General features: G+C 41.3%; 1 protein-coding gene across 5 annotated transcripts in view; it reads left to right on the top strand.

The window, feature by feature from the left end:
* OSBPL9 (oxysterol binding protein like 9) overlaps positions 1-17,460 on the top strand; it is a 165,619-nt gene that overhangs the window by 68,062 nt on the left and 80,097 nt on the right. Inside the window, exon 1 of one of the 5 annotated variants that reach the window (XM_024739334.1) lies at positions 9,835-9,862. The exons of the other annotated variants lie outside the window; for them this stretch is intronic. The gene's annotated coding sequence lies outside the window, so the exon portion shown is untranslated. Of the gene's footprint in view, positions 1-9,834; positions 9,863-17,460 lie in introns of those variants that run through there. 5 annotated transcript variants of the gene reach the window in all.

Consider the following 17,460-nt stretch of genomic DNA (forward strand, 5'->3'; position numbering starts at 1 on the left):
CAGCCGCTCGGCGGCATGTGGGATCTTCCCGGACCAGGGCACGAACACGTGTCCCCTGCATCGGCAGGCGGACTCTCAACCACTGCGCCACCAGAGAATCCCCTTCATTTATTTTTGATCTGATCTTTTTGATTTCTTTCCTCTGCTAACTTTGGGGTTTTTGTGTTCTTCTGTCTCTAATTGCTTTAGGTGTAAGGTTAGGTTGTTTATTTGAGATGTTTCCTGTTTCTTGAGGTAGGATTGTATTGCTATAAACTTCCCTCTTAGAACTGCTTTTGCTGCATCCCATGGGTTTTGGGTGGTCGATCTCATTTTTGCAGGCTGCAGGTACATAGTTCCCATTGTTTTTGGTGTCTGCCTCCAGTAGGTAAGGTTGGTTTAGTGTGTTGTGTAGACTTCTTGGTGGAGGGGACTGGTGCCTGTCTTCTGGTGGATGAGGCTGGATCTTGTCTTTCTGGTGGGCAGGACTGTGTCTGGTGGTGTGTTTTGGGGTGTCTGTGAACTTATTATGATTTTAGGCAGCCTCTCTGCTAATGGGTGGGGTTGTGTTCCTGTCTTGCTAGTTGTTTGGCATGGGATGTCCAGCACTGTAGCTTTCTAGTCTTTGAATGGTGCTGGGTCTTAGCATTGAGCTGGAGATCTCTGGGAGAGCTTTCGCCATTTGATAGTACATGGAGCCAGAAGGTCTATGGTGGACCCGTGTCCTGAACTTGGCTCTCCCACCTCAGAGGCACAGGTCTGACACCCCACCAGAGCACCAAGATCCTGTCAGCCACATGGCTCAGAAGAAAAGGGAGAAAAAAAAAAAAGAAAGAAAAATAGTAAAATAAAATAAAGTTATTAAAATAAAAATAGTATTGTTAAAATTAAGAAATAAAAAAGTAATAAAAAGAAGAGAGCAACAAAACCAATAAACAAATCCGCCAGTGATAACAAGCACTAAAAACTATACTAAGATAAACAGAAAAAGCAGAAACTAGTCAGTCACATACAGCAAACCCCAAGTCTACAGTTGCTCCCAAAGTCCACTGCCTCAATTTTGGGATGACTCATTGTCTATTCAGGTATTCCACAGGTGCAGGGTACATCAAGTTGATTGTGGAGATTTAATCTGCTGCTCCTGAGGCTGCACAGAGAAATTTCCCTTTCTCTTCTTTGTTTGCACAGCTCCTGGGGTTCAGCCTTGGATGGGGTTCAGCCTTGGATTTGGCCCCACCTCTGCATGTAGCTTGCCCTCTGGTGTCTGTTCTTCCCCTGGACAGAAAGGGGTTAAAGTAGCAGCTGATTAGGGGGCTCTGGCTCACTCATGCTAGCAGGAGGGAGGGGTATGGAATGTGCAGCAAGCTTGCAGCAGCAGAGGCCGGTGTGACATTGCAACAGCCTGGGACGTGCCATGTGTTCTCCCGGGGAAGTTGTCCCTGCATCCCGGGACCCTGGCAGTGGTCGGCTGCACAGGCTCCTGGGAGGGAAGGTGTGGATAGTGATTCTTAATGGCTTGCACACAGGCTTCTTGGTGGCTGCAGTAGCAGTCTTAGCATTTCATGCCTGTCTCTGGCGTCCGTGCTGATAGTCGCGGCTCACACCTGTCTCTGATGCTCATTTAGGTGGTGTTCTGAATCTCTTCTCCTCGCCCACCCTGAAACAATGGTGTCTTGACTCTTAGGCAGCTCCAGACTTTTTCCCAGACTCCCTCCTGGCTAGCTCTGGCACACTAGCCCCCTTCAGGCTGTGTTCACACAGCCAACCCCAGTCCTCTCCCTGGGGTCTGACCTCCAAAGCCTGAGCCTCAGCTCCCAGCCCCCGCCCACCCCGGTAAGTGAGCAGACAAGCCTCTCGGGCTGGTGAGTGCTGGTCGGCAGCGATCCTCTGTGCGGAAATCTCTCTGCTTTGCCCTCTGCACCCCTGTTGCTGCTCTCTTCTCCGTGGCTCCGAAGCTTCGCCCCCAACCACCCTGCATCTCTGCCATTGAAGGGGCTAGTGTGTGGAAACTCCCTCCTTAACAGCTCCTTCCCAGAGGTGCAGGTCCTGTCCCTATTCTTTTGTCTGTGTTTTTTCTTTTTTCTTTTGCTCTACCCAGGTATGTGGGGAGTTTCTTGCCTTTTGGGAAGTCTGAGGTCATCTACCAGAGTTCAGTAGGTGTTCTGTAGGAGTTGTTCCACATGTAGATGTATTTTTGATGTATTTGTGGGGAGGAAGGTGATTTTCATGTCTTACTCCTCCACCGTCTTGAAGTGTAATCTGCCTCACTCATTCTTTTGTCCATGTTTTTGTTGTTGGTGGTGTGCTCATGCTTTTCTTATACCCTTCTTTTTGAAAGGGAATAGGGAATAGTCTTAGACTCATTCATTAACCATACTATCTAAAATTGCTGATATATGTTGTTAAGTAATTTTTTACCCAAGTTGGACCCATTGCTGGTAGGTATTATTGTGAAGAGTAAATGTAGATATATAAAGAAAAGCATTTCCCTTCTTTAGTATATAATGTGTAACTGAGAATATGGATGGAAGTAAACTGAGTTGAACAAAGACTTGCAGGGTATAAGGGGGATGTATTCTCATGACATACTACAAAGTCCTTAATGACACCTTACCTTTTAGACATAATATTTATTCTTAAGATATAGTCGTACATTTTATACCTTTCCTTTAAAAATGAACGAATAGGCAATGAACTAAAGTCTTAGGAGCCAAAGTCTAAGGAGTGTCCTGTTAATGATAAAGATTTACTGTTTTCAGCATGCCTAATGATTTCTCAATTTTATTATGTTTATAAAATTTATGTTAATTGTCACTCCTATTGGCACTTTAATTTTTCTGTTTTTCTACTAATTAAAAGAATGGTAGGGCTTCCCTGGTGGTGCAGTGTTTGAGAGTCCGCCTGCCGGTGCAGGGGTTATGGGTTCGTGCCCCGGTCCGGGAGGATCCCACATGCCGCAGAGTGGCTGGGCCTATGAGCCATGGCCGCTGAGCCTGCGTGTCTGGAGCCTGTGCTCTGCAATGGGAGAGGCCACAGCAGTGAGAGGCCTGGGTACCGCAAAAAAAAAAAAAAAAAGTTAAAAGAATGGTAGAATAGAATGCAAAGTACATTAGAATAGTTGCATGAGCACTGCTCTTCCAATGGAGATGGTGATACTACAAGAACTAAATTGTTGCCTCCAGGCTTTGCAGGATGTGTTGGCACAAAATGTCCGCTTGTTGCTTGATAATAGAAAATTCAAACTTTTCTCTGAGGAGTCAGTGTACAAGAAAGTACAGGTTATATGAAGGTTGAATAGGCAAGTACTACTTATGTAAAATGTAATCTCATACCTCAGGAAAACTTGGGAACTCAAAACTGACTTAGGGGACGTTGAAGCATTAAATTATATGCACTTATAATAGCAGTTCAGGGAAGGGAATTACAACGATAGTTAGATTTTCCATGTTTTTCAAACTTTTAATAGAAGCATTTTACATATACAACCTTATTTAGAAGCCCAAATGTGAGATGGAAAAAAGTACAGTTGCTCTGCTTGAAGTCAGAGGGTTGAGGGCCTAGAGCCCTGCCCTAGGCAGCCCCTAGGCACTTTGGGAAAATACCAGTATTCAATTTATTTCATCCATTCTTTCCTTTTATTTATTCATTCATTCATTTTTATTATCAACAAGTGTTTGCATGCTTACTGTATACCAGGTACTAGGCTAGTTCCTGGGTGTAAAGTAGTAAGCAAGGTAAACGCCTATCCTTAAGGGTCTCACATTTTGAAAATAATTATTCTAGAGGAAGCTTCCTGGTTGCACACTTTCAGGTAGTTTCTGACCCCAGGTTAAATATCCATGAGTTAAAGTGCTATCTTTTAGTCATGCCTAGACTGCATTCACCCTTGGTTTTACTTTAAGATACATAACTAGCTGGTGTATTCTCTAAGAAAATACTCACTTCTGCCAGGGTCATCTTTGGCCTTTCAACCTCCTTTATTTACTATACTTGCAGTTTATGAACATTCATTCTCGTGATCATGATGCTTTAATCAATGTACTCCACATGTAACATTGGTTCAGCATATAAGTTCAAGTTGTGTTTCATCATTGCATTTTCTTTTTTTTTTCTTTAATTAATTTATTTTTGGCTGTGTTGGGTCTTTGTTGCTGCGTGCGGGTTTTCTCTAGTTGCAGCGAGCGGGGGCTACTCTTCATTGTGGTACATGTGCTTCTCATTGCCGTGGCTTCTCTTGTTGCAGAGCACGGGATCTAGGTGCACAGGCTCAATAGTTGTGGCATGTGGGCTCTAGAGCGCAGGCTGAGTGGTTGTGGCGCACGGACTTAGTTGTTCCTCAGCATATGGGATCTTCCCGGACCAGGGATTGAACCTGTGTCCCCTGCATTGGCAGGCAGATTCTTAACCACTGTGCCAACAGGGAAGTCACTCATCATTGCATATTCTTAGTATTAAATTTGGAGGACCCTAAGACAGTTTCGACTAATACCCCAGAAAAAAGAATTCGAATTCAGATAAACTGTAAAGAAGCTGCATCTTTGCTGGGTTGCTGGCTTTAATGAGGATATCTGCTTTGGGTGGGACTGCCTAGTTGGTGGAATTATGGGATCACATAAAAGAAATTTGGGCTGAGCCCTTGTATATGGGTCATTTAAGCCAAGTGCGGGTGAGTGTCAATGGGATTTTTTTATTTTTAATATTGGAGAGAATGACTGGAAATCTTTTCTGGAGATGATTATATTCTAGAAGTGAGCCTCTGATGAATAAAAGAAGGGAGTGCGGTAGAGAGGAAGCAGACACTAAGAGTGCAGTTAATGTGATGCTAGGCACTGTAATCCTCGTGTGCACCCCCACACATGTTTATAAGATAGGTATTTTTATTCCCATTTTATAGATAAGGAAACTGAGGCTTGGAGAAGTTTTTATCCAAGGTACCACATATGGGAGGTGGCTGAGCCAGAATTCAAGCCCATGCCATCTTCATTACACAGCACTGTTTCTCCATGACTTTCTTCCTTTCTTACTCTTAGCCACACAGACTTCTCTTTTCACCATGCCTTAGCCTCTTTGCAGCTCTAGCTTCACTGCTGCTTTCTCTTCTTCTAAACAGTACAGTATGCTTCCTACTCTGACAGTAGTTAGGGTTTTCATGCTATCAGGTTGTCACAGTTTCTCCTGTGCTCAGTGTGTATCCAAGTTGCTAGCTGTCACTGGCAGGGGCCCAGCTGAAGCAAGGGAACCGGGACATTGGTCAGAATAGACTGGTGTGAGTCATGGCATGAAGTGTGAGGTGTGCAGTCTTTCACCAGGTGTGAGGGAGGCTTGGAAGACTGGCTGAAGAAAGGCTCAGGAATGTTCCCTGTATGAATTTTTTTTTAATCTATTTTATTTATTTACTTTTGGCTGTGTTGGGTCTTCGTTACTGCTTGCAGGCTTTCTCTAGTTGTGATGAGCAGGGGCTACTCATTGCAGTGGCTTCTCTTGTTGCGGAGCACGGGCTCTATGTGCACAGGCTTCAGTAGTTGTGACTCATGGGCTCTAGAGCGCACGCTCAGCAGTTGTGACCCACGGGCTCAGTTGCTCCATGGCATGTGGGATCCTCCCAGGCCAGGGTTCAAACCCATGTCCTCTGCATTGGCAGGTGGATTTTTAACCACTGTGCCACCAGGGAAGTCCCCCTGTATGGATTTAAAGGCAGGGGGTCAAACAGGTATTGACCTGTACCCTGTTTAACTTTACTCCAGAGTTTTTGACTAAAGGGTTCTCTCTTAATATGTCAGCTGAGGGAGCATGCTCAAGTTGTTGAGGGAAACAGGCCAACATGTCTTCCAATATTTATTCCTCCTTTGCAGAGGAAGCCCTACCCACCTAGGAAGCCTAAATGTGGAGCAGGGGGTCACCAGTAAAACAAGGATGGCAATACCGACCTCCAGACTTGTTGTATTGATGCTATTAGAGAAAATGCATATAAATACTCAGCATGATGCCTGGTAAATAGCAGGGCTCAAAAAATAGTAGCTGTTGGGCTTCCAGGGTGGCGCAGTAGTTGAGAGTCCGCCTGCCGATGCAGGGGACACGGGTTCATGCCCTGGTCCGGGAGGATCCCACATGCCGCGGAGCGGCTGGGCCCGTGAGCCATGGCCGCTGAGCCTGTGCGTCCGGAGCCTGTGCTCCGCAACGGGAGAGGCCACAACAGTGAGAGGCCCGCGTACCAAAAAAAAAAAAAGTTGGAGTTAAAATAGTTAGGACACATCTTCTGCAGGAGCTAAAATTATTAGGATATAGTTACATACAAATTTGGTGAGAATTTTCAGTTACCAGGAATAACTTGACTTGGAAGCATGTGGTTGTAGAATGAATTGAAAATAGCCCATTAATCTACATCGGATTTTCATTGTCTGTTTTGACGGAATCAAAGATATCCAGTTGCCCAATACAATGCTGACTCTGTCCAGGAGAAGCACAGTATTGCTTCAGAGAGTCAAAGCAGAAGTTGTGGCGGAGAAAGCCTTTTGTAAATATTTGCTTGTATTTTATTCAGCAGTTTGGAGACTTCAGCTAAAACTGTTCATAAATCTTTGGGGGAGCCAGTTATGGCAGCTTTAAAGATTACTAAGCAAAACTAATGATTTGTTAGGAAATCCAACCTATTTTTAGATTCCAAATAGAAAACATGGAACCATACACTGAATAATGAAATCAGTGCAATCATTATTCCTCATTTAACAAATATTTATTGAACACTTATTTGCCTGGCATAATTCTAGGGGCTTGGGATACATAAGTAAATGAAGCAAGTAAAGATCCCTGCCTTTGTGGAGTTTACATTTCAGTGACAGGAGACAGACAGTTAATAATAAACACATATGAATATATACGAACATATGTATGTAAAAATGTACACATTTACACATATATAAATATATATAAAAGAAGGGATACGTACAGTGAAGAAAAGAAAATGTACAGCAGGATATGGGGAACAGGGAATGCTGGGTTGGGGGGCCAGGTTTTAGTGTATGCTGGTCAGGAGGCTTCATTGAGAAAGTATCATTTGAGAAGATGACGATTATCATTTGTCTGGTAATTATGAGTATCAGTTAGTTGCTAAGAACATGTCAGGCTTTGTGAATTAAGAAAATATGCATCAGATTGGGAAAATAACGATTTTCCCAAACAAAAAAAATTAGTGAGAAGAATGACATTGTTTTACATCTTTGTAAATCTTTTAAATGTCTGGTTTAATAGAAGATGGCTGGATTCTCATATCTGCTTCTACATTCAGTCTTTCGTGATATGTTGTTTTGGTTGAACTATATTTAGAAAATATAGCCTCATACAGATATATGAGCTAGATATAGCTAGAAAAGGGAGGAGGAGTATTTTAATAGCCTTTTCAGATAATGTGAATATTCTTCTTTGATACTTGACCAAAACTCAACAAGTGATAGTTTCTTAAAGGTTAGTTGCAGTGTGGAATCTGAAACTATAACAATGAAATTTATATATGAAAATACTCTATTACATTTAAATCCATTGGTCTGTCTGGCATTTTGAATGGATCTTTCACCCTATGTATGATTCTGTAACATCATGCATTGGTCATATACAAATCTTCCAAGTATTGACACATTTCATTGTATCACATAAAAAATTATATTTGTTGATATTGTCCCAAACTCATCAGAAAAGTCTTTAAGTATTGAAAATCTGTCAAAGTCATAGTGGCTGGTGAATACAGCTTTTCTAAAATGCTAAATGTTTGCTTGGAAGCCTGAATTCTATAATTGGCAACAAATACTGTCAAATGACAGGTTATTTTCAGGGAAATGTCTGCCAAATACCCCAGTGTGAATAATAGAGTTTGTCAGTTGTTCTGTCAAGTAAAAATCATATTCCATGAGAAAAGAGTTGCTTAGTTCACAATTCAGACAATTGCATAAGTGCTTTTCCTTGAAATAATCATTATACTTTGATATGCAGCAGCAGTGCTTTTTTTTTTTTTTTAACATCTTTATTGGGGTATAATTGCTTTACAATGGTGTGTTAGTTTCTGCTTTATAACAAAGTGAATCAGCTATACATATACATATGTTCCCATATGTCTTCCCTCTTGCGTCTCCCTCCCTCCCACTCTCCCCATCCCACCCTTCCAGGCTGTCACAAAGCACCGAGCTAATATCCCTGTGCCTTGTGGCTGCTTCCCCCCAGCTATAGCAGCAGCAGTGCTTTATGTTTACTTCCCACTTGTCGCACAGACTATTTAAAAAGCATATACTCAAGGGTCAAGATGTAATAGTAATTTACTATTTCTTCAAGGGCATTCTTGAGTGAAACAGGAATTTTTTTTTTTTCTTCTAGTACATGGTGGTGAAGAATATAATGACTATAAGTTCAGTTTGGTGCCATGGCCTCCATTTGTGCTGAGGTGCCAGCAGTTTCACCGCCATTGCTCTTGCACCATTGGTGCCAATGTCAACATAGTGAAAAACACAGATAGCGTTTTAGTATTGTCATGAAAACAGTTTTGCCCTAAGGACCCCTTGACCTCCTTGTACTCCCAGTGTTGTTATATATGTTATTTCACCCGATTTTCACAGTAGACCTTTGAGGTGGTTGGTGGTGTTTACCCCTTTTTAAATTTGTGTATATAACTAGTTATTAAGTCCTGTCCTCCTGAGGTCACACAAAAGTAGTGAAACTGGGACTTGAATCCAAGTTTTCTGATTAGAGTTTTGGGCTCTTGTTTTTCTCTGTTTCATATACCATCTCCAAAGTGGAAAATTTATACTGTTATCTCTTGAGAAGGACTTTGTCTAGTAAGAAGGGCATGGGATGAAGCTTATTTAACAGGGCTAGGGTTGCTTGAAGCTGAGAGACTTAATTTTTGCTGGCTCCTTTCTCAGTGGTATATCATTGCAAAACACCGAACTTTTCTGTTTCTCTATTCTGGAAAATAAGGGAAATAACAATACCTATCTCATGTAGCTGTTCTGAGCATTTAATTAGTTACTACGTGTATGTTTAGACATAAGTGTCAGACAGTGCTGACACATTAAGCGCTCAGTAGAGTTAGCTTTTATTATTTCACAGATAGAGACAGGACTCAGGCATTTCAGTGGAAGGAACAACTTGAGCAAAAGCTGGGAATTGTGAGTCATGTTAATAGTAAGTACAGTGTAACTGAAATGTAATGGTTTGTGGAGGAGTATGTTGGGAAGTAAGAAAAGGTAGATTTGGATCTGCCAAATTGCTGGACTAGAGCGGTAAACTCAAAGTTGGGCCCCTAATGCCTAAGACAATGACTGGTATGTGGCATGTATTTATATACTACCTGAGCATGGGAACATTTGAGTAAATTAAAAGAAGGAGGGAGCAGATCCCTTTATCATGAGGAACATATATGGAGAAGGTGACATTTCAGTGTAGCACAGAAGAATGTATAGGGTGCTAATAAGCAGGTATCAGAGGCTCTTAGAATGGGTGAAGATAACACCTCACTAAACAGTACGCTACTCAACCAAGTGATTGTACTTTGCAAGAGACTAAATTGCTTGAGATCACAGATTGTCTTATCCTTGCTCATAACTCCAACATAGTACCTGGTGCATATTGGGGCTCAGTAGGTATTTGAGTAGTGTCTCAGCATTTAATCTTATAAATATGGTTTTGCATAATGTTTTCATTTCACAACAACTTTCAGAGAAAAGAAGGGCTTCCTGATTATAGAGGTTAATTCTTCTTTTTGCTTCAGTTACAAGACACGCAAATAACCACTTCCTTTTGCAAACAAGCAGTAGTTTATTCATACTTTGTTATATGTCTTAAAGGAGAAGAAAATATGACGAGGAGGACAGATTCCTAAATAGTGGGATCAGGAATGGTAAGGTATAGGAGTTTTGGAAACTTGTTTAAAAATCTACTTCAAATATGTATAATGTAGGAAACGTAAATAGATATGTAATAAAAGAGCTAAGATTATAGAATCCTGAAAATGTATTTTACTTACTGGATGAACGTTGTTTCTCTTTCTGTGTGCCTTATATTGTTTCTATATAAGCCAGGCATTATTGGGAATTAGGAGTTACCAATAATCTCTTCCCTACTTATTTTCTCTGACTAATCATTTATCAGATTATTAGTAGAACTTGTTTTCTCTTAAGGCTGTATGTGATAATAATAACATAATTTTTTTTTTTTTTTTTTTTTTTTTACAGGCTCAGCGGCCATGGCTCACGGGCCCAGCTGCTCCTTGGCATGTGGGATCTTCGCGAACTGGGGCACGAACCCGTGTCCCCTGTATCGGCAGGCGGACTCCCAACCACTGCGCCACCAGGGAAGCCCAACATACATTTTTTAATTTTATTGAAGTATAGTTGGTTTACAATGTTGTGTTAATTTCTGTTATACAGCAAAGCGATTCAGTTATACATATATATATTCTTTTTCATTATGGTTTATCACAGGATATTGAGTATAGTTCCCTGTTCTATACAGTAGGATCTTGTTTATCCATCCTATGTATAATAGTTTGCATCTGCTACCCAAATTCCCACTCCTTCCTTCCCCCTCTCCCCCTCGGCAGCCACAAATCTGTTCTCCATATCTGTGAGTCTAACATGCTGATATTTTAGTTTATGTCAGGTACTGTGGTAAATATTGTACAGATTAATTATCTCATTTAAACCTCACAACAACCTTATGAAGTCTAGGTATTATTGTCATGCCCATAGGTAGTATTACCATCCCCAGATTATAGATGAGAAGAGTAAACCTCAGAGAGTTTAAGTGAGTTGCCCAAGGGCTGGGTGAATAAGGGAAAAGCTGGGTATCAGAGCCCTTCTTAGCCTTTACACTATACAGTTTAAGAGATACTGAAAAGCAATAGCTTTGTGGGGCTTAGAGAAGTGTTTTCCAAACCATGGATGGCAATCCATTAGAGGATTGTGAAACCCATTTAGTGGGCCAAGATAAATATTTCTTAAAAAGTAAAGTACAGGGCTTCCCTGGTGGCGCAGTGGTTGAGAGTCCGCCTGCCGATGCAGGGGACACAGGTTCGTGCCCTGGTCTGGGAAGATCCCACATGCCGCAGAGCGGCTGGGCCCGTGAGCCATGGCTGCTGAGCCTGCGCGTCCAGAGCCTGTGCTCCACAACAGGAGAGGCCACAACAGTGAGAGGCCCGCGTACCGCAAAAAAAAAAAAAAAAAAACAGTAAAGTACAGCAGGGAAAATACCAGTGCTTATGGCATGTAGTAAGGGCATACATTGTTTTGTGAAACTAATGTTCAGTTTTACATGTATATGTGTATGTACACACATATGTGTTTATGTGTTTGTGAACTGAGGCCATGTTATAAATGTATTTCTTATTGTGGGTCACAGCCAAACAAAATTTGGAGCCCACGGGCTAAGACAATGGAAAGAGAGCTTGAAAAATGTAATGAAGAGGAAAGGTAGGTGCTATAGAAGGAATCATAGAGATAAGCTGAATTTATAAATAACATTATAAAAAGAGGGAGGAAGAGTTAACCTATATAGATTTGGGGAAAATAATGTACTATCTATAAGTTGTTTTAACTAATTCATTAAATTGGGCCCTTTTAGCAGGGGTTCATTCAGAGTTAGTACAGCTTTAATTTTAATTCTAGAGAGCTGTTTTTGCAGGTGGATTGTGAATTGTGTATATCATTACCATATTTTTATTTCTCTAATCAACGAATAATTTATTATGATTGAATAATAACCAGATATCTCATTGGTGCTTCATATCCACAAAGATATTTTTCCTATTAGATACAGTAGGGTAGAGGTTTGTTTACTGCCTCTTGAGAGAATGGGAGAAGGTTGGCTAGGTTAGTCAGAAAATAGAATATTGAATTTTCAGCTGGAAGGGACAATTTAGTCCAAGCCTCCATTAAAAAAAAAAAAACTATCGTAAAAAACACATAACATTGGGCTTCCCTGGTGGCGCAGTGGTTGAGAGTCCGCCTGCTGATGCAGGGCACACGGGTCCGTGCCCCGGTCCGGGAAGATCCCACATGCCGCGGAGCGGCTGGGCCCGTGAGCCATGGCTGCTGAGCCTGCGCGTCCAGAGCCTGTGCTCCGCAACGGGAGAGGCCACAACAGTGAGAGGCCCACGTACCGCATAAAAGAAAAAAACCAAAACACATAACATTAAATTTATCATTTTTTTTTTTTTGGCTGCGTTGGGTCATCATTGCTGCGCACGGGCTTTCTCTGGTTGCGGTGAGTGGGGGCTACTCTTCATTGCAGTATGTGGGCTTCTCATCATGGTGGCTTCTCTTGTTGTGTAGCAAGGGCTCTAAGCGCGCAGGCTTCAGTAGTTGCAGCATGCGGCCTCAGTAGTTGTGCCTTGTGGGCTCTAGGCAGGCTCAGTAGTTGTGGCGCATGGGCTTAATTGCTCCACAGCATGTGGAATCCCCCAGACCAGGGGTCGAACACATATCCCCTGCGTTGGCAGGCAGATTCTTAACCACTGCACCACCAGGGAAGTCCCTTAATCATTTTTAAGTGTATAGGTCAGTAGTACATATTCACATTGTAGTGGAGCAGATCTCTAGAACTTTTTCATCTTGTGACACTGAAACTCTATACCTGCTAAACACTAATTCCCTCTCCCTCTTCCCCACCCCCAACCCTTGGTGAACACATTTCTACTTTCTGTTTCTATGATTTTGACCACTTTAAATATTTCATATGAGTAGAATCATACAGTATTTGTCCTTTTGTGACTGGCTTATATCACTTAGCATAATATCCTCAAAGTTCATCCATGTCATAGCATATGACATGGTTTTCTCCTTTTAAAAGGCTGCACAATATTCCATTGTGTGTATCTTTCACATTTTCTTTATCCATTCATCTGTTGATGAACTTTTGGGTTGCACCCAGCCCTTGGCTATTGTGAGTAATGCTGTGATTAACATAGATGTGCAAATATCTCTTTGAGATTATGCTTTGAGTATTTGTGGTATATACCCAAAATTTAAATTGCTGGATCATATGGTAATTCTATTTTTAATTTTCTGAGGAACCTCTGTACTGTTTTCCATAGTGGCTGTACCATTTTACATTCCCACCAACAAGGGCTCCAACTTCTCTGCGTCCTTGCCAAGGTGTCTATTTTCTCTTCTTTTGATAGTGGCCATCCAGATGGATGTGAAGGGATTACCTCATTGTAGTTTTTTTTTTTTTAAAGATTTAATTTTATTTATTTTTGGCTGCGTTGGGTCTTCATTGCTGCACACGGGTTTTCTCTAGTTGTGGCGAGCAGGGGCTACTCTTTGTTGTGGTGCACGGGCTTCTCACAGATGGATGTGAAGGGATTATCTCATTGTGGTTTTTTTTTTTTTTTAAAGATTTAATTTTATTTATTTTTGGCTGCGTTGGGTCTTCATTGCTGCACACGGGTTTTCTCTAGTTGTGGCGAGCAGGGGCTACTCTTTGTTGTGGTGCACGGGCTTCTCATTGCAGTGGCTTCTTTTGTTGCGGAGCACGGGCTCTAGGCATGTGGGCTTCAGTAGTTGTGGCATGCAGCCTCATTAGTTGTGGCACACGGGCTCTAGAACGCAGCCTCAGTAGTTGTGGCATGTGGGCTTGGTTGCTCCGTGGCATGTGGAATCTTCCCAGACCAGGTATCGAACCCATATCCCCTGCGTTGGCAGGTGGATACTTATCCACTGCACCACCAGGGAAGTCCCTCTCATAGTTTTGATTTGCATTTCCTTAATGATTAGTGATATTGAGCATCCTTTTTTGTTCTGATTGGCCACTTGTATGTCTTCTTTGGAGAAATGTCTATTCAAGTCCTTTGCCTGTTTTTTCTTTTTAACCTTAAAATTTGTTTTGGTTCTGAAGAACCTAGGGGCAGGACAGGAATAAAGATGCAGACGTAGAGAATGGACTTGAGGACATGGGGAGGGGGAAGGGTAAGCTGAGACAAAGTGAGAGAGTGGCATGGACATATATACACTACCAAATGTAAAATAGATAGCTAGTGGGAAGAAGCCGCATAGCACAAGGAGATCAGCTCTGTGCTTTGTGTCCACCTAGAAGGGTGGGATAGGGAGCGTGGGAGGGAGATGCAAGAGGGAGGAGATATGGGGATATATGTATATGTATAGCTGATTCACTTTGTTAGCAGATACTAACAGACCATTGTAAAGCAATTATACTCCAATAAAGATGTTAAAATTTTTTTAAATTGAAGTATAGATGATTTACAATGTTGTGTTGGTTTCTGGTGTACAGCAAAGTGATTCAGTTATACATATATACATACATATTCTTTTTTTTTTTTTTTTTGCGGTACACGGTCCTCTCACTGCTGTGGCCTCTCCTGTTGCGGAGCACAGGCTCCGGACACACAGGCTCAGCGGCCATGGCTTACAGGCCCAGCTGCTCCACGGCATGTGGAATCCTCCCAGACCAGGGCACGAACCCGTGTCCCCTGCATTGGCAGGCGGACTCTCAACCACTGCGCCACCAGGGAAGCCCCATGCATATTCTTTTTCATATTCTTTTCCATTATGGTTTATTACAGAATATTGAATATAGTTCCCTGCGCTATACAGTAGGACCTTGTTGTTTATTTTATATATAGTAGTTTGTATCTGCTAATCCTAAATTTTTAATTTATCCTTCCTCCATCATTTTTCCCCTTTGGTAACCACAAGTTTGTTTTCTATGTTTGTGAGTCTGTTTCTGTTTCGTAAATAAGTTCATTTGTGTCATATTTTAGAGTCCACATATAAGCAATATCACAATGTATTTGTCTTTCTCTTTCTGATTTACTTTACTTAGTATGATGATCTCTATGTCCATCCATGTTGCTGCAAATGACATTATTTCATTCTTTCTTAATAGCTGAATAGTATTCCACTGTGAATATACCACATCTTTATCCATTCCTCTGTCGATGGACATTTAGGTTGCTTCCATGTCTTGGCTGTTGTAAATAGTGCTGCTGTGAACACTGGGGTGCATGTATCTTTTCAAATTAGAGTTTTCTTCCAGTATGTACCCAGGAGTAGGATTGCTGGATCATGTGGTAACTCTATTTTTAGTTTTTTGTTTGTTTGTTTGTTTGTTTGTTTTAAACATCTTTATTGGGGTATATTAGTTTTTTTAAGAAACTTTCATACTGTTTTCCATAGTGATAGCTCTGATTTACATTCCCACCAGCAGTGTAGGAGGGTTCCTTTTTCTCCACACCATCTCCAGCATTTATTATTTGTAGACTTTTTAATGATGGCCATTCTGACTGGTGTGAGGTGGTACCTCATTGTGGTTTTGATTTGCATTTCTCTAATAACTAGTGATGTTGAGCATCTTTTCATGCGCCTGTTGGCCATGTGTATGTCTTCGTTGGAGAAATGTCTGTTTTGGTCTTCTGCCCATTTTTTGATTGGGTTATTTGATTTTTTTGGTATTGATCTGTATGAGCTGTCTGTATATTTTGGAAATTAATTCCTTGTGGGTCGCATGGTTTGCAAGTATTTTCTCCCATTCTGTAGGTTGTCTTTTCATTTTGTATATGGTTTCCTTTGCTGTGCAAGAACTTGTAAGTTTGATTAGGTCCCATTTATTTATTTTTGCTTTTATTTCTATTGCCTTGGGAGACTGAGCTAAGAAAACATTGGTACGATTTATGTCAGAGGATGTTTTGCCTATATTCTTTTCTAGGAGTTTTATGGTGTCTTATCTTATATTTAAGTCTTTAAGCCACTTTGAGTTTAGTTTTGTGTATGGTGTGAGGGTGTATTTTAACTTCATTGATTTACAAGCGGTTGTCCAGCTTTCCCAACACCACTTGCTGAAGAGACTGTTTTTTTCTCCATTGTATGTTCTTGCCTCCTTTGTCGAAGATTAATTGACCATATAGGTGTGTGGGTTTATTTCTGGGCTCTCTAGTCTGTTCCAGTGATCCATATGTCTGTTTTTGTGCCCTAACCACACTTTTTTTTTTTTTTTTTTTTGCGGTACGCGGGCCTCTCCCTCCTAGCAGGCTCTAGAGTGCAAGCGCACGGGCTTAGTTGGTCCGCGGCATGTGGGATCTTCCCGGACCAGGGCGCGAACCTGTGTTCCCTGCATTGGCAGGCAGATTCTTAACCACTGCACCACCAGGGAAGCCCCATTTGCTTTTTTGTTTGTTTGTTTTTGATTTCTGTTGATACTTTTTGAGTTGCGCTTTTTCCTTTTTTTCACTTTTTTGGTTTTTTTGCGGTACGCGGGCCTCTCACTGCTGTGGCCTCTCTCCCGTTGCGGAGCACAGGCTCCGGACGCGCAGGCTGGGCCCAGCCGCTCCGCAGCATGTGGGATCTTCCCAGACCGGGGCACGAACCCGTGTCCCCTGCATCGGCAGGCGGACTCTCAACCACTGCGCCACCAGGGAAGAACCTAACCACACTTTTGATTACTGTAACTTTGTAGTATTGTCTGAAGTCTGGGAGGGGTACGCCTCCCGCTTTGTTCCTTTCCCTCAGGATAGCTTTGGCAATTTGGGGCCTTTTATGGTTCCATATAAATTTTAGGATTATTTGTTCTAGTTCTGTGAAAAACGTCATGCGTGATTTGATAGGGATCACATTAAATCTGTAGATTGTTTGGGTAGTGTGGCCATTTTAACAATATTAATTCTTCCAATCCAAGAGCAAGGGATATCTTTCCATTTCTTTGAATCATCTTCAGTTTCCTTTATCAGTATTTTATAGTTCTCAGCATATAAGTCTTTTTCCTCCTTGGTCAGGTTTATTCCTAAGTATTTCATCTTTTTGATGGGATTTTAAAAGGGATTTTTGGTTTACTTTCCCTTTCTAATACTTTATTGTTAGTGTAAAGAAATGCAACAGATTTCTGTATGTTAATTTGATGTCCTGCTACCTTGCTGAATTTGTTTATCAGTTCTAATAGTTTTTGTGTGGAGTCTTTAGGGTTTTCTGTATATAGTATCATGTCATCTTCATATAATGACAGTTTTTCCTCTTCCCTTCCAATTTGGATACCTTTTACTTCTTTTTCTTGTTTGATTGCTGTCCTTTGCCCATTTTTTAATCAAGTTGTTGTTGAATTGTAGATGTTCCTTATGTATTCTGGATATTAACCCCTTATCAGATATATGATTTGCAGTTATCTTCTCCTGTTCTTTAGGTTGCCTTTTCTCTATGTTGATTGTTTCCTTTGATGCACATAAATTTTTAAGTTTGTTGTACAGTAGTCCCCCCGTATCACAGGGCTACATTCCAAGACACCCAGTGGATGCCTGAAACCGCAGATAGTACTGAACTCTACATATACTGTGTTTTTTCCTATACATACATACCTATGATAAAGTTTAATTTATACATTAGGCACAGTAAGAGATTAAAAACAATAATAATAACATAGAACAATTATAATGATACTGTAATAAAAGTTATATCAATGTGGCCTCTCTCAAAATATATTATTGTACTGTACTCA

The sequence above is a fragment of the Neophocaena asiaeorientalis genome, unplaced genomic scaffold, assembly GCF_003031525.2.
Source record: "Neophocaena asiaeorientalis asiaeorientalis breed wild unplaced genomic scaffold, Neophocaena_asiaeorientalis_V1.1 scaffold138, whole genome shotgun sequence".
Classification (NCBI taxonomy): Eukaryota; Metazoa; Chordata; class Mammalia; order Artiodactyla; family Phocoenidae; genus Neophocaena; species Neophocaena asiaeorientalis.